The sequence below is a fragment of the Pseudopodoces humilis genome, chromosome 4 (genome assembly GCF_049639895.1).
Source record: "Pseudopodoces humilis isolate 2021_Gansu_Grassland_sample_001 chromosome 4, ASM4963989v1, whole genome shotgun sequence".
NCBI lineage: Eukaryota > Metazoa > Chordata > Aves > Passeriformes > Paridae > Pseudopodoces > Pseudopodoces humilis.
Genome location: NC_142203.1, coordinates 22512205 through 22532890, shown reverse-complemented (window position 1 = coordinate 22532890; position 20686 = coordinate 22512205).

Genomic DNA, 20686 nt, shown 5'->3' with positions numbered 1-20686 from the left:
GCATTTGCTTCCTTACCTCAAAGAGTTTTGATTGATTTCCAAGAACCAAATTGCAACCACAAATTTTAACCATCAATCCTGCCTTTAGTCATCGGGATCACGTGGAAAATAAAAGCATAGATCCTTGGGTCTTATCTCTTCCTTGGACTAGCCCTCTTCTGATTTCTCTGCACATTTATTACTGCCAAAGTGTACTGCCAATGTAACTGACAGCCAAGAGCCATTTTTAAAAGTGATATTGTGCACAGGAAAGATGTGAGTCCTATATTTCCCAGGTTTTCCAGAGAAAAGTAACATATAATTAAGACTTTATATAACTCAAGGGTTGATTTAATAAACATATTTCTTTGGTTAGACTCCAAACACTTTGAAAATCTCAGCAATGAAAGATAGCCTTATAGCTCAGACCTGCTTCCTGCTAAAAGTCCTCAACACTGCCAGCCTTCCTCGGCACCCAGCCAATAAAGGCAACTGCTGTTGGGATAATATCCCACATGGTACAAACAGACCTTCCACTATGATCCTCCAGCCACCATAAAGATCATCTATCAAGTCTGCTTGTAGCAGGCAAGTAAAAATGGCAAGTAAAATTTACTCTCGCCAGTAAAAACAGGGCCTCTTCTTTCCATAGGACTTAGTAAAGTCACAGGTCCCAGAAAGTGGCATTTGCACATTAAGAGCAATTAGCCTCAGTCTGCACCAATCCTTAGCCTGTGTCAGTTCCTAAATGCTTATTGCCAGCTGGCACATGGGCACTGGCAGTACTGCAAGGATGCAAAAAAAAATCAGTCCTGGCTGAACTCAGTGGTAAATACTAGAAAAGGAAGTGTTTGGGCCATCAGCAGCATATCAACTGGACTGGAGTTAAAAAAATTACAGACAAGTAACGTCAGCATTGGTGAATGAGTTTAGGAAAAGTGAACATCCGAGTCATCTGACTCAGAGGTAACTAAGCCGTATGCACTAAGCCCAGGTAAGACTAACAGCAGGTCTGATGTAGCCAATGAAGATAAACCTGTTTTGTGAAATACATCCTTAGCAGCCTTCAATGACTGCAAAGTGGCATAAGACAACTTCATCTGACTGCAAAGTGGCATAAGATCACTTCATCTTTGAGTAGTTGATTTAAGAACACATGCTCTGTCAATGAGACTAAGCATGGCTAAACAAACAAAAATCTGGGCAAAATCCAGAATTTTAACAGGAGGATATCCTAAAGTGTGCACAACACCAGCAAGATTAGCACAGAAGAGGAAGAACAGAAAGACAAGGGCACCAATATGGCAGACACCTTCATTGCTGCATGTGTGAGCAGGCTGTGTGTCATGCTGCAGTGGAGACCAGGTAGAGGTAATTAACAGCTCCATGACACTGAACAGAATTGGATACAACCTCCAATTATGACCTTTATTTTCTGCCCACCTACCTGTCCTCTTTCCTTGTCAAAAGATGCAGAAGACCATGTGTCCTTGTTCCTTTGACCTGATTTTATTTGCTCAGTATTTCACTAAGTTTGGTATCTGTCAGTGCATTTTCCTCCTTTCTTATTGGTTGCAGCTTTCTCAAGTGGAGGGGATGTTCTGAGTTCAGTGTGGTCATTACTTGGCTGATTTATTCTTCTCAGATCTAGCTGAACATAGTGCACAAACAAGGGAAAATTACATAGAAATAAATGTATCATTGAGCATTATTTATAGTGAGTGTTTTTTCCATCCTGTGGGACACTAACCTGTTTCATGTCAGGATGAAATGAGTATTTAGCAACAACCGCAACAACACCACCAAAATATATATATATATATATATATATATATAATGTTTTACATTATTAAATAATTGCATATTTTAAGGAAAAATAGGAAATCACACTTCATGTCTACAAAGACCTCTTTTATTTCAAGTAACCACTAGCTCACTTATGATAGTCCTCACCTAGCAGCCAGGGGATCTTGCTATTATGTTGTCCCTGGTCTAAAATTATTTCAGTCACAGAAATTACCTGGGCACTGAAACATGCAAAATAAGTCACAAAGAGAAAAGCAGTAGCAGCAATTCTTAGCACCACTAGTGTCATTGGTTTGTTGTTAAGAATAATATAAACCACCAGTTTAATATCAATAGCCAAAAAAAAATTTGTGCGTATTCCCACTGAGTTTTGTGAGACTCCAGCTGACTCCATTTCTTCATCTTCACTTAACATAAAAATAATTTTAGAAATTAAGTGGTAAGTCATATGCAGAAAGGGCTATCAGTAGAGGGACAAAATAATGAAGGTAATGTATCATAATGGTCGCACAGAGAAAATAAATTCTGTTCTTTTTGTTTTGAAGGAATTCAAAGGATTGAAAAATGAAATCTTAAACTTGTACCTGGGCAAATTAAATGATGTCATGGGCTATGCCACAGGACCTAGGCAGTACCTCCTGTATTATAACCTCTTTGAACTTGTTCTGTTAATGAACACACATCTTCCATTAACAGCTCAGGCTCCCCTGAGGCAGCACAAGTGCTCAATCTGCTCAGTGCTCTTTGGCTGGGCTATCTAAAACATATGCCTTACAATTGTCATCCACCTTCACTGCACCATCATCCACCCAAAAACCCCCTACTCTACGCAGGCAGACAATTTAAAAGACCAAAATTGACAGACAGTCAGCATTCACCTTCTGTCCTGGAAAGACTAAAATTGACATTCCTATGGTCTGTTTCAAGAATAATATAGATTAACTAGGAGAGATGTAGCCAGAAAGTATCATAATCACTGCATCATAATTACTGAGGAAATGCTGTAATCCTGCTGGTTCGCTTACTAACAGCCCATTTCTCCAGCACAGGCACACTTCCCAGAGCTGGCAATGACCCAAAAACTGTGCCAGCTTTATTCAGCACATAACAACACATCAGAAAGAAATAGTGTGAGGAACCATAGGAACGGCTGCATATTTGCTGCACATCCCAGTGCAAGTACTACAAAAAGTGGAAAAATATGCTCATTTTGAAATATTTGAAAAGATAAATATTTAACAAACCAGGGCCGGATTTTATGAAGTCTCTTTGACATTCCCACCCATTTCCCTGCACTTGAAACACAGGTGTCCAGATTACAGCTTATTTCTCATGTTATACTTATAGGTGATGGGGTCAATTCATATGGATGGTAAAGCTAGCAGCTAACCCTGCTGCCTTTCCCATTTATTGCACCTCATTTTATATTGCCACCACTCTATACAAGGTCTTTAGGGTGCCTCCTAGACAAAAAACTCATTCACCTCTTGCAAGAGGAGATAAACACCTTTCCTACTACCTCTGCTTCCTCTTGACCCTATCAGCTCTACTTGTCAGAATCAGATTCTTACCAGAGACATCGGGGTGGTGTTAAAGAGGTAGCATGAGAGAACAGCAATAAGCATGGCAAAGCATGTGAAAAAGGGACCGAGAGGGAAAAGACAAGGTGGCAAGGGTTTAAGATCTGGCAACTGACCAGGCTCTGCTGCTGACAAATATTCTACTAATCAGCAGCTGGGATAAGTCATTCAAGGTAGCTTTGTTTCCTGCATTTTATTTGCCAGAGTAACCACATTAACATGGGTCAATAGTTACACCACCTATAATGTCTAGCACATAAACCATCATCTAACTGCCTGACTTGTTTATTACCATCTGTCATTCAAAAAGCTCTTATTTGAACTCTGCTGCAGTCAGTTCCTCATCAAGGCTTATTTTTATAATTAGATTTTTAAATAGCATTATTCCTGCAGGATTTTTTGGCTCAGTGATGATTCATAAGAGGATAGTAATATTGCTAGCTATTTCAGTATATTAAATACAATCTCCTAAATGAGCAAAACCGAAGTTAAGACCAGAAAACCATCTATGATAGCAGCTTTCCACCAAATACTGAACATCTCAGTGCATCACAGTCTTTGTAATACTTGAAACAAAAAACCAAAGCAAATAAATAATAGCATGTACTTAAACGTACTTACAGAATTATGGGGCTCTGAAAAATGACATGCTATTTCACTACTAGGTATAAAAAATCCCAGCTGTTTGATACTGTGAGGGAAATATATTGGTTTTACATTTTATAATTTCAAACCCTGTTGTCAACAGGTAACTTATGCTACTTTATATTCCTCTCATCACAGCCCACTATAATTCCTTCTGGCACAACCAAGTAAAATATATCCCTCTGTGCTGACACTACTTATTGTTTTTTGTCTCCTATAAATGATTTGTGGCTGTGTTTTGAATTTTTGTAAGAGTATTTCCAGAAGCTTTAAAACGAAACAGTACATTCATCAGAGCAGGCATACCAATACTTTAGGAAACAGGAGAAAACCTTTGGTCCATTGTCTGACCCTGCTTAATTTTCCTCCTGCTACTTCTTGCCATTGTCCCCCTGGCCCCTCTTTTCTGTTCAGGCTCATCAAGTAGTCATGGAATCTATTAAACTACTTGCTTTAGGCTATTTGAGCATGTGAGTGCTGCTCACTTCAGCCCATATGTCACACACTGAAATGAATCGAGAATCAGTTTTTCTGTTTGGGTATAATGAAATGTTGGTTAGGCACGCCTATGTCTCATCAGTGGAGGAAGGAAATACCACACACGGTGAAAACAGCCACGGGCATGAAAAGGGCTCTCTTTCATCTTGGTACCTTAAGCTAATTAAAAGAGTCCATTTGCAGTTTCTAGCCTCAACCATTTTCAAACAAAAATTTTTCTTTGACTACTGAGATACTCACATTGAATTGCAGACCTTGGCTTGGGTTTGGCGAGGTTGTCAGATGGAGCAAAAATCTGTTTACTTATCAAGACGGCCCACTTGATTTGAAGCCCAGAGAGCTGGTTTGTTGGTGACTTTTTTTTCTATCACTTTTAACACTGGAGTACTTTTAAAAAGCAATTTTGGTCAAATACTGTAGTTTCACAGAATTGTAGAATCACAGTCACAGAATCACAGGATGGTTGAAGTTGACACTGTCCTCCAGAAGTCATCTGGTCCAAATCCCCCGCTCAGCATAGAGCTGGTTGCACAGAAAAATGTTCCAGTAGCTTTTGAGTTTCTCAAAGGATGAAGTTTCCATAACCTCCCTGGACAGCTGGTTCCAATGCTCAGTCACCCTCACAGATTAAAAAGGGTTTGTGATATTTAGAGGTAGTATCCCATGGATCAGCTTGCATCCATTGCCTTGTTCTGTTCACTGAGCACCACTGAAAAGTACATGGCTCTGCCTTCTTTGGACCCTTCTTTCATAACCTTGCACATATTGATGGGATCCCTACATGCCTTCCTTCTTTAATTCAGTTCCAACACTTTCAGACTTATACGTGAGGGATATTTCAGCCCCTTCTCAACTCTGTGGCCCTTCCCTTTGAAGGAAGGTGAAGCCATGTTGACACCTCCTGATGATTTTCTTGCGCTTTTGTCCCTGGAAATGATTTCCAAGATTAGCTGCTCCACTCCTTCCCAGAAACCAAGGCAAGGCTGGCCTGTCTGTAGTCCTCTGGGCCATACTTAACCTTCTTGATGATAGAGGTGACATTATGACATTTTATTTCCTCCAGTCTTTGCATATTTCTCCCAGTTGCTGGGACCTATCAAAGGTTGTTAAGTGTCCCCACAATGATACCTGCCAGATCCCACGAGTGCATCCCATGAGCCCATGGATTTACATATGTCTGGTTTGCTCAAAGTCTCTGACCTGATCCTCTTCCACCAAGGGTGTTTCTTCCTTCTTGCAGGGAGCCTGGCCTTCCTAAATGCCACTCTTTCTATAAAGACTGGGGCAAAGAAGGCATCAGTAGCTCAACCTTTCCCATGTCCTGTATAACCAAGTCCACTGGTGCATTGAGCCCAAATATGCCCTAGCTTTCCTTTTACCTAGGTACTTACAAAAGCACATCTTGCTGTCTTTGTTGGCCTTGGCCAGGTTCAACTGCTTTTATTATTCCCTCCAATTTCCTAGGTCCATCCCAGGATGCACAAGCACTGTTTCACTATTCCTCCCATGTTACTTATACTTTCTTTAACCCTTTTTATGCTTCCTTTTTTGTTTTTGAGTTTGGCTAAGAGATTTTGGTTCATACATGCTGGCCTCCCATCTTTTATGCTTCCTGAAATGAAGAATCTATTGTGCTTTGCCTGCAATAATAAAACATTTTCCAAAATTTTCTATGACAAAATTCTAGGACATAAAGAAAGCTTCTTCACTTAAACCATTTCATTTTAATACATGACCTAATGGGCACTGTACCATTGGTAGACTTAAACACCATTACTACCTATATAATTAGACTAATACTTATGGAGCTAATTTTTCAGGATTCACAGGAAGGAGAGAAATTCAAGCAACTATTTTGCCAACAACATTAGAGACATTACCAGCATCGCGACCTTTGGCCTTTGATACTTTCAAGAGTTGTCCCCAAGGAAATCATCTGCTGGAATGTTAATCTGTTGCTTCTCTGACCTTCTACACATGTACCACATTATTATTACAACCACATGCTTCCCTTTCCATGCTGTCATTTTGACAATGGGGCCAATGGGCAATTCATCTCCAGACCAGATAGTTTTAAGAAAGTGGATACCAGTAAATGAAATTAAAATGAAATGGATATTTCTAAAATCCCAGTTAGACTGCTTTTCATCAAGAGACCCAGCCTTCTAATTATGCACTATGTGAGTTAAAAAGTGTGTGACATACATACAACAATGGTTTAGAGATAATGCATGGAATGATCACAGCTCTGGTATTTGTTTCAAGCTTTTCACAGCTTATTCTTTAAAAACACATTTTTTTCTTTGAACAGCATCTAGAAAGATTTATTACTTGATTTTTCCTAGCCCATATCATAGCTCATTCTTTCACCTGACATTTGTTTCATGTTCCAAACTTAGCATGACTGGCACTACCTCAATGTGTCTTAAAACAAAAATAATAACAACAATAAGCTTTAGCACAGGGATTGTTAGAAAATAATGACTTGCTGACAATCAGATATTTTGTCAGTGTCTTTTATTTGCACTTATAAGAAAAATATTCTTGTCTCACAAGCCTTCTCATGATGACTCCACGTAAAGAAGTACCTATTTCCCCTTTCAGAGGCAGCAGCAGCAGAGAAAGGTACAGTTCTGTGCTAGTCACACCCAAAATTAGTTCAGTTCTTGAATTTCCTCTGTGCTCATGAACTGTATCAAGCCAGTGTGCTGTAGTAAAACTTGATAATTGTTGCAAAAGATTTCAATATTTTAATCTGATTTGATTTTTTATTAACTTTGTCTCATTTGAGACATCAAATGCTTTGATATTTCATTGTCCAATAGGAGCCACTTTTTGAAGTCTTCCAGATACTTGGTAGTCTAACTCAACAATCTGAAAATATGCTTAATAGGATAATTTAATTCTACAGTTTATTTTAAATATATGCACAACAGGTTTGAGTTCTAAGCCCTTAACCCTAAGGGAGGTTTGGTCCTCAAAATTGTTCAAACATTTCTGCCACTGGCATAGAAATCATATTTAACACATATTCCCAGTCTTAACTACATTGAAAAGGCTTGTTTTGAAACTGTCACTACAGAGGAAAATTATCAAAATGAAGTTCAAGTCTTGATTTTCTAAAGTGACACAAACATTAAAAGTAACTTCTATGCATTTTTCCCAATAAGATAGAAGCAAACATGATTTCTAAGTCAAAACTAAAATAATGTTTTGAGGCCTTTTATTCTGAGATCACAGTGATGAAGAAAAAAAGACTTCTTAAGAAAAAGAATGGAGGACTAAAGGTCAGCAGATGACAGAGTTCAAATTATAAATCCTGGGCAAGAAAAAGGTGCTGCAGAAGAATGCCAAGAATGCTGTGCTTTTGTCTTATGTTTAACGAAACATTTCAAATTAATACACCTCTACTGCAGTTCTAATAAAGTTGAATGGCATTTTAAATACCTGAAAATGCAAATTCAGGTTTTGAGACATACTAACAGGCATTTCAGCACTTTGGAAAATTTCTCTAAGTTTTCTTTCAGGCAAAGAGATAAGAAATCTTGGTAAACAGTCAAAGATATATATCCAGTAAAAAATGTGTGACAAATTTACAAACCAGACTTAATGTTTAGACAATAATATGGAGGTGAGAGCAGTCTTTTTTCCAAGCTGACCTGAAACTTTAAAATAAGTAAGATTTGTTTTTAGAAAAGATTGTTTAAATGCTGTTTTGTGAACTTGACCCAAACTCCAGTACTCATTTGCTGCTTTTTTCACTAGTAACAACATTAGAATTGGAGCAGGGTGTGAAAAATTATGACAAAGTAATAAAGTAGAAATTAAGTAGAAAGGGGTTCATGACAAAGCAAAATGTACTGGAAAGAGATAAGGGTTTTAAGGTGTTAGAAGTGGCAGATAGAAGCATTCATTACAGCACAAATCTAAATTAATAATAAATATTTTAGGGTATAACCAATTGTAGCCCATAAGGCAATTTTTGCCTTGCAAAGGTAAGGAAATCCCTAACCACAAAGCACAGTACAAAATAAGAAATCTTGCCTGAAAAAAATATTTAAATTATGGGGAGGAGTATTACTGAAAAATTTGATAATTTGGTCATTTGGCATAGCATTAAGCAGTGGCAGCACTGGCAAGAATACAGCACATGCAGTATCCAGAGAAACAGCAAGTATTCACAGAAAGTGAAAAATTATTAATCAGGGACTTCTTTCTGAAACTGGAAAGGGTGTCATAGAAACTACAAATTCATAAAGTCTAAATCTCTACATTTTGAAGAAAATTGACTGAGAGCCTATTTAAGGATAAAATAGTACAAGACCAGGATAAGACTAATTCTGAAAGGTCAAATGAACAGGATTTTAAAACGAAATCATGTTGGAGTCCTTTTGAGATCAGCTGTTTGTGTTTTAAAGGAGTTGCTAGCAGTAGCTTAGCTTTTCTTGAGGCATTTGGAAAGTGTCTCAAAACCAGACCATTAAGTGGTGTAACAAAAGAGAATGGGGCAATATAAGACTGTGAACCAAGAACTAATGAAGGAAGAAAGATACAGAAAACGAGCCACATAGAACTTAGGTTCTTTGCCATAGTTAAGCTACATAAGACTTCTCAGTGTCAGACAGTGAATACAAATAAGCAAGAACAGGGTTGCATGGAAAGAGCAATATAGCAAAATATTCAAAAAATCATAAATTGAGACATGAGAAGTGCCATGTGTTTTTATAAGCCTTTAAAAATTACAGAATTTGGTCATTTAATTTCTGCCAGTGTTCCCAGGTGTCAAATAAGGCCAGAAGTGTCCTGGCTTGTGTCAGCAACAGTGCGACCAGCAGGATCAGGGCAGCGACTGTCCCCCGGTACTTGGCACTGCTGAGACCACACCTTGAATGCTGTGTTCAGTTCTGGGCCTCTCACTACAAAAAGGACATTGAGGTGCTGGAACAAGTCCAGAGAATGGCAATGGAGCTGCTGAGGGATCTGGTGCACGAGTGTGATGAAGAGCAGCTGAGGGAGGTGGGGTTGCTCAGCCTGGAGAGAAGGAGACTGTAGAGGAGTGACCTTATGACTTTCTACAGCTACCCAAAAGGAGGCTGTAGTGACATGAGGGTTTGTCTCTTCTCTCAGGTAAGAAGTGACAGGATGAAAAATTACCTCAAGTTTCTCCAGGGCAGATTTAGGTTAGATATTAGGAAAAATTTCCTTCCCGAGGGTCTGGTCAGGAATTGGAACAGGCTGCCCTGTTGAGGCACCATAACCAAAGGTATTTAAAAGATGTGTAGATGTGGTGTTTAGAGACATGGTTTAGGAGTGGACTAGGAAGTGTTAAGTTAGTGGTGGGACTCGATGATCTTCAGGGTCTTTTCCAACCTAAACAATGCTGCAAGCCTGTAGTCCTTTAAAATTCATCATCCCAGGTTCTTATCTGCAAGTCAGAAACACATTTCTAAGAGAACTGAAAGATGACTTTAAGACCCAGATCACATGAATCCAAAAGATCTGAGGTTTTCAGAGGTGCTGGTTGCAGGAACAGATTTTTCTGGTGGCTGGACTGTGGGGTAAATTGCACATGCCAGGTTTTATTGCAGTTACACCTGGGTAGCCCTTCTGCTAGGGGACAGTTGTTGTTCCCACTGAGCTCTTACTCTTGTTCCACCTCCCTGATGACCTTCTCACCCTCTACGCAAAAGGTGCTTATGCTGGAAAATGGAAACATCTAACCTGAAGATGGAAAGGAGGCACCATGCAGCATGACAAGTGTTACTTTGGAAAAGAGAATAGATAGGAAAAGGAAATCTCAACAGCATTAGAAAGAAATGCTTCCTGGAGGCTGGCACAAGCCTCTCCCCAAAGACCAGCCCCTGGCAGCTTGCACTCTGCTTGCACTCTGCTCAGTCCTTGCTCTCTTTGCTGGAACTCCAGCAGCGTTGTTCCTGGTCACTGGAAGAGTGATGTAGGGTGAAAAGCTTTTTTTCTTCTCAGCTCTCCAGCTGGGAATGAGGATGGGAGGAATGTGTTCAGACTTTTCTCCCTAGAATCAAATCATTTGGGGTAGGAAAGTAAGCAGTATCCTAAATGCCTGTATATCACTGCTGTCTTTTGAGGTGCTAGCTTGGAGGAGATCATGCTTAGAGTGCTTCAGGACCAGACCTACAGCCCCTGTGCAGGACAGGGGCCCTCTCAGTACAGGCAGTGCCCTTCCAGTATTACTCTAGTATTAGAAACCTGCAGCTAGAACAATCTATGTCACCTAAACAAAAAACTGATGAAGGGATTAAAATGCATTTACCAATGACAAACATAATGTCCCAATTCCACTGCATAGGAAGAAGATAACACACATTTCATCACAGCAACCAAACACATCTAAAAAGCCCAGCCTTGACTTGTTATGTGTCTGGGGCAGCTCTTCCACTGTCTGTGCCTGTTTTTCCTGAATAAAAGGTAGTTAAGAGGGAGGCTCTGCTTTGCCCCTGTACTTTGTCTCTTGTGAGGAAGATGCTCCCAAAACGGTGTGCCAGCACTCTGGAAGAAGCACCAGATAGTCCCTAATGCATTACCCAAAAAAACACATACAACATCTTTCTCTTGGCTTTTTACTTTCCCTCTGCTGTCCCAGGGTACTACTTTGCTATTATTTCCACCTAAACTGTTAATGGTACTCCTACTTAATTACTGGGTTATTTATCTACTACATATATAACCAAACCACTCAAACTGTCAGATTGAATGCAGTATATTTGCTTTCTGATGCTGCTGCTGATCTATTCATTTCAGGACATTGGTTGCTTTAATACCTGTGTGGGTTCTGTATTCCCACAGTGCATATTTTGTTCATGAAAGAGCTGGCATTTATTTTTGTCCCTGAGAAAGGTCATAATTCATGAATCACAGGAATAATTAAGAGAAATCAAAGTCTTTTTCCCATAGCACAGATGGCAAGGGTGCCTAAACTTATTAAAATATATTATCTATAACAAATTACATTTCATAAAGCAACTACTTGTAAAGCTGATTTTTTTGCAATAATTTTTATTTGCAAGAGAAGTATTTGTTAATATCTATTAAAATGTCATTCTTCCCCTGAAAATATTTTTATTCATTTAGGATTTGAGAAGTTACTTTCCAAGCGCCTTTTTTTGTGACACAGGAAGACAAAAGGGAAACATCAGTTACTAATGGATTGAGATACAATTATGTTGGAATCGGAGTATCTTTATGTCACACTTCAGAGTAAAGCTTTCAGACAGATATTGACATCACTTCAAACAAAATACAACAGTGATTGTGTGGCTCTCAGTCTTGAAACATACTCGTCAGAAGACAAACAGCAAAAAACTAAGAGGTGAATAAAAAAAACTGAGGTGAATGAAAACAAAAGTATAGCAGCGATGTTTCAGAAGGAAAAAACAGCAGCAGTGTGAGGAAAAACTAGTTCACCATTTTCATCATGTGCCATCTTGGCAATTATGCCCTAATATCTGCTGCACATATAAAGAATTTGATGTGATTAGTCTTTGGCCCTGACCCATAAAAGAGAATGCATTTATTCACTGATTTGACGTTAAACAAATGTTTAACATCTTTGCTGGAACAAACCTTTTAAGGTACATCTCAGTTTCAATGACAAGAGCAAAAACTTTGCATTTTACTTCAAAAATACAGAAATTTATTCATCCTGCTGGTAACCACCTTTTGAAGCAAATCCACTTTTATTACTCTCTCTCTCATATTTGTGTTTTTACATTTCTCTTCATCTCCACCTGAGCCACCTGCCTTTTTGTCAGATGAATGTATCTCTGATCCAGGGTTCTTCTATACCTACCAAAGTTTTCACTACATGGGATTTTTAAATGTGTCTGTTAAAACTTCTGGAAATATCTGTATAGGGATATTTCTCTCTTCAGTATAGTCTAAGCTAATGCAAAATATTGCTTAAAGAAAATAAAACTCATGCAAATTGCTGCCCCATGGTATCTCTGAGGAAGCTGTCTTTGAAACATATTTGTGCGAAAAGTGTATTTTCATATCTAAAGCCTGTAGATCACATAAACAATAAATAACAGAAGAATCCTTTGAATTTAAATCCTAAAAAAATCCACAGAAAATTAAAAGTCAGAAAAAATAATAATTTCAAAGGAGCTTGGGAGTAAATTTGTGTTGTCCATACAGATCTTGCACTTCTAAATAGCAAGCTGGGGGCTTGGATTTTTTTTGTTTTGTCGTGTTTCTTGTTGGGTTTGTTGGTTTGTTGTGTTTCAGGTTTCAGGTGGGTTGGTTGGTTGGTTGGTTGGTTGGTTTTACATAGCTTCAACTGCATACTAAATACAAAAAAAAAAACCCACTGTCCTTTTAGAAAGCACTTTACCACTCCTTCAGGTGAACTAAAAGCAGATGTGAGCTACACTGTGACTGTTACTTAGGCCACAGATTACAACAAATAGAAAAGCATGTGGTCACTGGAATCTGCTTCAAGGGAAGTCAAAAGTGGCTCAGTTGTGAGGGGAACTTATCTTTTGTTAAAATGGTGTAGGTTAGAAAACATCTTTGCAGAACACCTTGTTCAAGTTCCCAACCAAAGCAGGCCCAACAAATATAAAATCTGGACTGTGTCAAGCTTTGAATCAATCCAAGGACAAAAAATTCTTGGGCATACCCTGAAATTCCCTTCACTGCTTTAATATTTTCATGGTGATGTTTTCCTAATATCTCACTGGAATTTTTCTTGATACAGAATGTTGCCTGTCATCCTACTACATCTCTGAGAGCAGCCTGGCTCTCTCTTACCTGCAGATTGCAGTGAGATTGTTAAGACAGCAATGAAAGTCTAACATTAAGTCTTCCCCTTAAGTTTTATGCTGTGTGGAAGAAGTCTCCATCAAAATGGCACAATGCATTTTAAGAATAAATTGTGCAGGAGTAAAATGTAAGAACAGTAAAATGTACGGCAAGGAAAGATGGAGCTAAAGATAGAATGCACAATACAGGGAGGTGTCTTTATATCCTAAAAACTAAGCAGCTGAGAAAGAGGCTGTAGAGAGGTGTATCTGCTGGTGGACAGTCATCAGAGGGCTGTCAAACAAGAGAAGAAGGGAAAGCATATATCCTCTGCATAGTGGATGAACTAATTGCTAATGACTTCACAGGAGCTGGAGGATTTGAGCCTTGTAAAGATGCTCAGGCATCAGTCATGCCCAGAGGAATTAGGTGCTCCATTCATGGATTCAAGACCTTCTATCCCCAGTGCATATGGAAGTATGCCAGGCATGTTCATTTTCCTGAGTAAAAGGTCTTTCGTTCAATGAGCATGCTATGGCTACTGCAGACATGGTCTTTGAGGAGTGAGACCTCTGCCATGTTAAAGAGTTTTATACCCTTACAAATGTAGAACAGATCCCTATTTTTAAAATACGTTCCTCTGGAAATGATGTTGTTTAAACTGTTAAATAATAATTTCTTCTAAGCATATCAGATTCTTCTGTCCTCTGTACCACTATAAAAATTCTTCTTACAGCATTTCAAAAGCACATACTCTTTCATTTGTGGGTTTAGATTTTCTTCAAAGGGAACCATCTTATTACCTTCCATAGAGTCAGAACCTTCCAAAAGTATCTCATAAAAGTATTTGATAGAGATCTAAAGAGACAGGAAAGCCTTTGATATATAATGAAATAATTTTGAATCATTCTTCCACATGCAAGAGCAAGACAATGTATCTTTTTAAAGAAGCATAATCTACTTGGCACACAGCACCAATACAGAATCTCTTTTCCCCATTTGCTGCTGAGCTAAAGTAATTGCAGTGGCATTAGTTTAAAAAAATCAATTACTGATTATTAAAATAAAATTAAAAATAAATAAAAATCAAAGTGACAACTTTGTAAAAAAAACCCAAACAACTAAGGATACAAGTATTCAATTTAGGCAAGGAATATTAATATGCCAAACACAATAAAAAATGCAACATCTAACAGGAAGAGGATATCAATATGCCACTTTTGATCTCAGAAGGACTAAGAAAAAGTTTAGCTTAGTTCTTGTCAAATGGACTTTTCTTATGCTAGTTTTCATGGACTAGCAGATGGCTGTCAGAAGACTTGAGGTAGAGTTTTGGGGAGCTGAGCTGCAGATCAGAGAGAATGCATGTTTTCTCATAGAACACAGCCTGGTAAGATGGGTAGGTCTGTATATTTAATGACACACCACAGACTCTCCAACAGCCCAGACTCAGTATTCATGCACTCATATTCCTCAAGTCTTATAAAAAGTACCTGAAACACTGCTTTGTTACATAAATTTAAGACTAATATTTTTCATCAATATTTTTTACCTTCTATTTCTTCCTTTTTACATGACTTTTTCTTGTGTTTCTGCTCACTTGCCGTCTCTCTCAATGTACTCCTCTATGATTATTCCAGTTACTGAATTACACTTTTTCTGGTACCATTTCATTTGGTAAAGCACAGCACCTCAAGCTTATTTTATTATTTGAAACTTTATTTTCACTGTTTAGGATAGTCTAAAATTGCATGGGAGTTACAAATCACACTGATACATAATACAGCACCAAATTTCAAGAGGCTTTCTCACAGAGGCCATCTTTGTTAACCGCCCTCTGCATCACCAGGTTTCTTCAAGCTATACTTCCAGTGAATAGGGAAACACATGAAATTCAGGCTAGTGCTACTGCAGATCCTGAACCCAATAAAACAAGAATGATGAAGTGCTCACCAAGATAGAAGGCATGGGGTTAAGTGCACAGCCTAACCACATTCCTCTTGAATTGCAACAAATACTTGAAGATTGCTTTGCCTTCTTTTTCAAGCTTGACTCTTTAATTTGTGATCAACCTCTTCAGTGCTTCTCTCTCACTCCCTTCCTCATTTTCTCCCTGCCTCTGTGTTGTGCTGACTGGGCACTCTGCTCTGTTCCACACATGATGCCAGCAGAGCAACACTGATTAGAAACATTGATTATGGTGGATGTCAGAGAGAATCCCAATGCAGCATCAATCCTGAAACCCACCAAAGGGAGGAGAAAGACAGCAAAGCTGGAAAAAAACCTGACCAAAATTCAATGACTACTAATAGCTTCACAATCTTCACTTACGCCCAAAAACTTTGCTGTTTTGGAATTAGGATATTCATGTTTAAATCTGTGCTATCTCAGATCAGTTTAGATAGAATGAGTGATACAGAATGGCAAAAAATACCTTCTAATTTTGAGAGTCCTCATAAACTTGCTGCTAGAAGCTAGCGAGCTGCACTCCCCTTTTCTGGGGGGGGATGAGAATATAGATCTGTAACCAGGGTTGTGTTGGCTGAAGAGTTCTCCTGACAGCAGACAGGGCTGGCTCAAGACTTTGCTAGTGAAGCTACAGCAGAATTAGTCTCTGCTAACACAATCTGCTGCATTCCCCTGTTACAGGAACTACTTTCCTTCTCTGCCTGTGGAGAATAATTATTAATGAAGCTGCCCTTTCTACCATGAACTACCTTCGGGTTTTCAGTGGTTTTACCAGGATATCCTGGATAATGCTCACATAAAATCCCATTACGAGCTGTCTTATCAGTGTAAGACATTACGGAAGGGGTCAGTTACATGATCGAGTTGCAATAGCATGATGAATTCCCTACCAGCTGTGCCAGTGTAATAAGCTGTGTGTTGGCTCTTAGCCCACTGCAAGTGTGAGGTAATTTAAATCTCTTCCATTTAAATTTAAGAAAGGGACTTTCACCTTACTTTGCCAAAAGCTAGAAGCAAGCACACAGCCTGGTACTGCAGTTCAGCTGATATGCAGGAACTTGGTATTATGTTTGTAATTGTGAGAGAAGTCAATGAACTGACATTTATCATGCACAGGAAGGATGAATTTGCTTATCATTCTACAGTCAAGTGTAGCATTTAATATTGGTTCAGAAGGGAGTGATTCCTTCCTAGCCTCTTCCCTACGCTGAGGAAGCATAAGTCCTACTGCCCACATCCACTTATTTGCAGGGATACAGCACCAAGACCTTAATTCTTTACCTTTCTTCAGCCCCAGGAATAAAGAAAGGATGAATTCCACCAAGCAGTAGTGAGGGAAAGTGAGTAAAAGCAAGACATAGTTTGTCTATTGTCCTGGAGATATAGTTAAAATAGTATATTCACTTTATTAAAAGAATGCTGATTTTACAGTGCAGTACCATATACAGGGCCAAATGTACACATTATGTTATAAAATAAGGACTAGGTCAATACTGAGACCAATGTTTCAATATGAGAGACCTCCAACTCAGCTTTTGTGGTTTTACTTCTTCTGACTTCCTTCTCTTTTACATTTTGCTTCACTTTTATACATAAGAAAAACTCAATTTATTAGTGATTCAACAGGGGACCAATTTTCTAACAAGTAGAAGTCTTTAACTCAGTTATGATGAAATTTCCATAGTTTGCTGGAAGTTACTATGCATGCCATGGCTCTGGAGTCTGCTTCTCAACCTTCCCAAAATACTTCTCATCCTCCATTTTTAAGAATTAGGAAAGCAAGGAAAGAACCTAAAAACCAACTGAGGGAAAAAAAAAAAAGCCAAACCAAAACAAACAAACAAAAGAAAAACCCCAAAAAATAAAAAAAACAACCTAACTGAAATCAGTAACGGAGACAAAATTCCAACCAAGTCAAGCATTTCAAAAAAGGTCTTGGCTGTTTCTTTCCCTCCATCTGCTTGACTTTCTCATTAACATAATCGAGACTCTCACCACCTAGCTTCACAGAAAATAGCAAAGATGTATGCAGGAATGAAATATGATCACAGAACAAAAATCAGCCTTTGGACAAAGCAGACTCACGACTCAGAAGTGGTCCAAGGCCACTGAACTTCAGCTACAGTACCCCAACCCCATTGTGAAGAGTTGTTCAACTATTTCAAATGTCCATTTCACAAGGAAATTAATGCAAAATTAATTGTGAATAAATTTATATTGCAAATAAATTGTACTTAGAGATTCTGTACACCAGAAGTCAGAGTTCTGGCAAACAAAGAAATTCTAGAGAGCAAGGGGAAATCTAGATTCCTGCTGGTTTTCACCTCATTATACTCTCTGTGGGTTTGTGCAGTTAGTTTAAATGTGTGTAAAGGGTGGGTATGGGACTGTTCATGTTAGCAGAATTTTGCAATGCTTTAATTTTTTTTCTGAGGAAAACTTAACCTGAAAGAGGAGAAAATGGAGCAACGAGAGCTAAAGAATAACAGTGGGAAAGAGGAAAAGAGAAAGAGAAACAAAGTAAAGAAGAAAAGCAAAATAAAGCCAGAAAATCCTACCACAAGAAGGTAAAATATAATTGCCACAACCTCCTAGAGAAAACTGGCAAAGCGCTGAGCTTCAGGGTGTGCAGCACAAGAGTAGAAAGAGCAGACTGGAAAAAATTACTGAGTGAATAGAGTAAGGAGAGAGTGTGCGAAGGAGAGTAATAGACTTTGCCCTTTAACTGTACATCTCCAGTTCCCTTGCATAAAGATAACCATTATTACTAGCTAGACATAGGAAGCAAAAGCTCAGATTATAAGATATGTGGATGAAAAAAAAAAAAATGAATAGATTAAATAAGATGTTTGGATTTGCAAAACAAAAGAAGGATATAGGAAAGACTGCAGGGAAGAATGAGGCATAGGAAAGAGAATGAGGCAATAGAAGAAGAATAGATTAAAAAGGGCAGGAAAAGGGCTGAGCAGAAATGGATAGGAAAGTGGGCAGAAACAGACAGAGAGATGAGCAACAGAATGAACAGGAAGGAGCAAAATCAAATTTAAAGTGAGGTGAAAGGGACAGCCTCTCAGAAACTCTATAGTGGATCATTTATTTCAGTCATTTTCTGATCAAGATCTAGGTCAACACATCACACTGCCTTGAAGACAGATATCAATAAAGGGAGTGAAAAAAAGAGGAAACAAAGTTTCCATAATACCCAGGGAGCAACAGGACAGCTTCCTTTTAGCTGTAACAGCCATGTAGACTTTAAGCCAGATTATATTGCCAACAAAGAATGTCGTGTTTAAAACGTGTAGACTTCCAGCAAGGTAAACCAGATATTCACTTACTGCTGGACATCACATCTGACACCCTGAAGTGCACTTCAGGATGCAAAGAAAACTGAGTATCAGCTCCTTTCTCATAAATAAAAATGTAGCAGGTTCAGTGCTCTTTTACACACTGATCAGATCTGACTCCTAGCTGGCTGAAGAGAAAGATTGGGCTTGCTCTAAATCCACAGAGTCTTCTTCAAGCAGAAAAATCCCTATTTGTGTGGCATGCAAAATCCCTCATCTCAAGGCCTCTGATGTAATTGTGCATCTCAGTTAGTCTCAGGTAGTAGAAAAGAGTGTAATATTTAATTTGCATTTACTGAGTTCTGGAACATTAAAGCCTTTCCTTTACATCAGTTTCAAAACTCTCTGTGCACTGTACTTTTGCTACTTTGTGTCCACAGATTTCGCTAAAAAGAGAGTAATCTATCAGTTTACTACTTTGCCCAGTGTTTGGATTATCATCATTATTTTTAACCTTGTCTGACCATACATTTATTTTAGATTAGGACATCAAAAACACTCCTCCCTCCACCTCCCTGTCCCCACAAATCCAATTTGAACTGTTTCAGTGACTTTTGTTTTTCCTTTCCCAAGGAGAGAATTAGTGTAAAACAAGGAGGAATTGAACAGGCTATGTAGTATTCAAGAAAATAAGCAAGAGATCACAAGGCTACTCTCAGCAATGCTACAACCTCAGGAGTCTCAAACCTCCATTCTAGTGGAACCCTCAAGTAGTCAAGGATCTGTTGAACATGAAGGCCAGAAGGTGGTCAGTACCCACACTGGGAGGAAGGCAGAAATTTGATAATGACAAGTAGGACTGGCACATTTTATGACAGATATAAGGCCCTGGAACTAGAAGGACAGTCAACTGATAAGGTGGATGAAGGTCCTTCTGGGATAAAGAGCCCACTTAGGGCAACACAATATAACCCCTCCTTCACAAACTCTGTAAGGAGCAAAAGGAGGGTAGTTGTCAGAGGTGGCTCCCTTCTAATAGCAGAGAGGGCCCAATATGCAAACCAGACCCAAACAACAGGAAAACCTTCTCCCTCCATGGGGCTCTGGAAAAAGATACCACTAGAAAGCTCTCCAGTTTAGTGAGGCCCTCTGATTATTTATTATCCATTATTAGTTCTTCAAGTCAGTGGTGATAAGATAACAAAGAGAGGTCCAAGGGCAATCAAACAGGATATCAGGGCCTCAGGATGATTGGTTGAAGGATCAGGAGCACAGGTACTGTTTTCCTTGATTGTCCCAGTAGTAAGGAATAATGTTGAAAGGAGCAGGTTCATCCATCAGGTCAATGTGTGGCTCTGTGGTTAGTGCCACTGCAAAAATTTTGGGGTGTTTGACCATGAGATAAGCTACACAACACTTGGTTTAATAATACCTGATGAGATGAACCTATTTCAGAAGGGAAAAATGGTCCAAACACAGGAATTAGCTGGGCTCACTGACAATGCTTTAAACTAGATTTGAAGGGGAAAGAGACAAACCCACGCTTGCCAGAGCAATGGGAAATCATACAAAAACTTGGAGGAAGTGCCAGCAGGATCTCTCCAGCTGCTCCGTGAGGTGTCAGCTACAATGGACCACACCTGAAACGTCTCGACACCAACACAAAGTGTGAGGAACAAAGAGCAGATTGAGGCTTTGGCCTGTTCCCAGAGGTTTCACATCATTGGAATAAATGAAACCTGTTAGGATAAGCCCCTTGAACAGAGTGCCATGTTGGATGGTAACAAGCTCTCCAGGAGGGACAGGCAGGGCAGGAGAGCTGGAAGGGCAGAAATGTAGCCTGAAATCAGCAATGGCAGCCTGACAGTCTCTGAGTAAGGATTAAGGGACAAAAAAATAACGTGGATGTCATCGTAGGAGTCTACTATAGGCCACCTAGCCAGGACAATGATTCCAGAGAATTACTCTTTGAGGAACTAAGGGAGACCTTCAAAACAACTGTCCTTGTCCTTACAGGAACATCAACTTGTCAGATCTTAACTGGGAGCATCATACAACTGGCACAAACAGGTCCAGAATAGTCTTAAAACATCTGGATGATAACCTCAAGGTATAGCTACTAAGCCAGCTAGGAAAGGTACTTTCCTT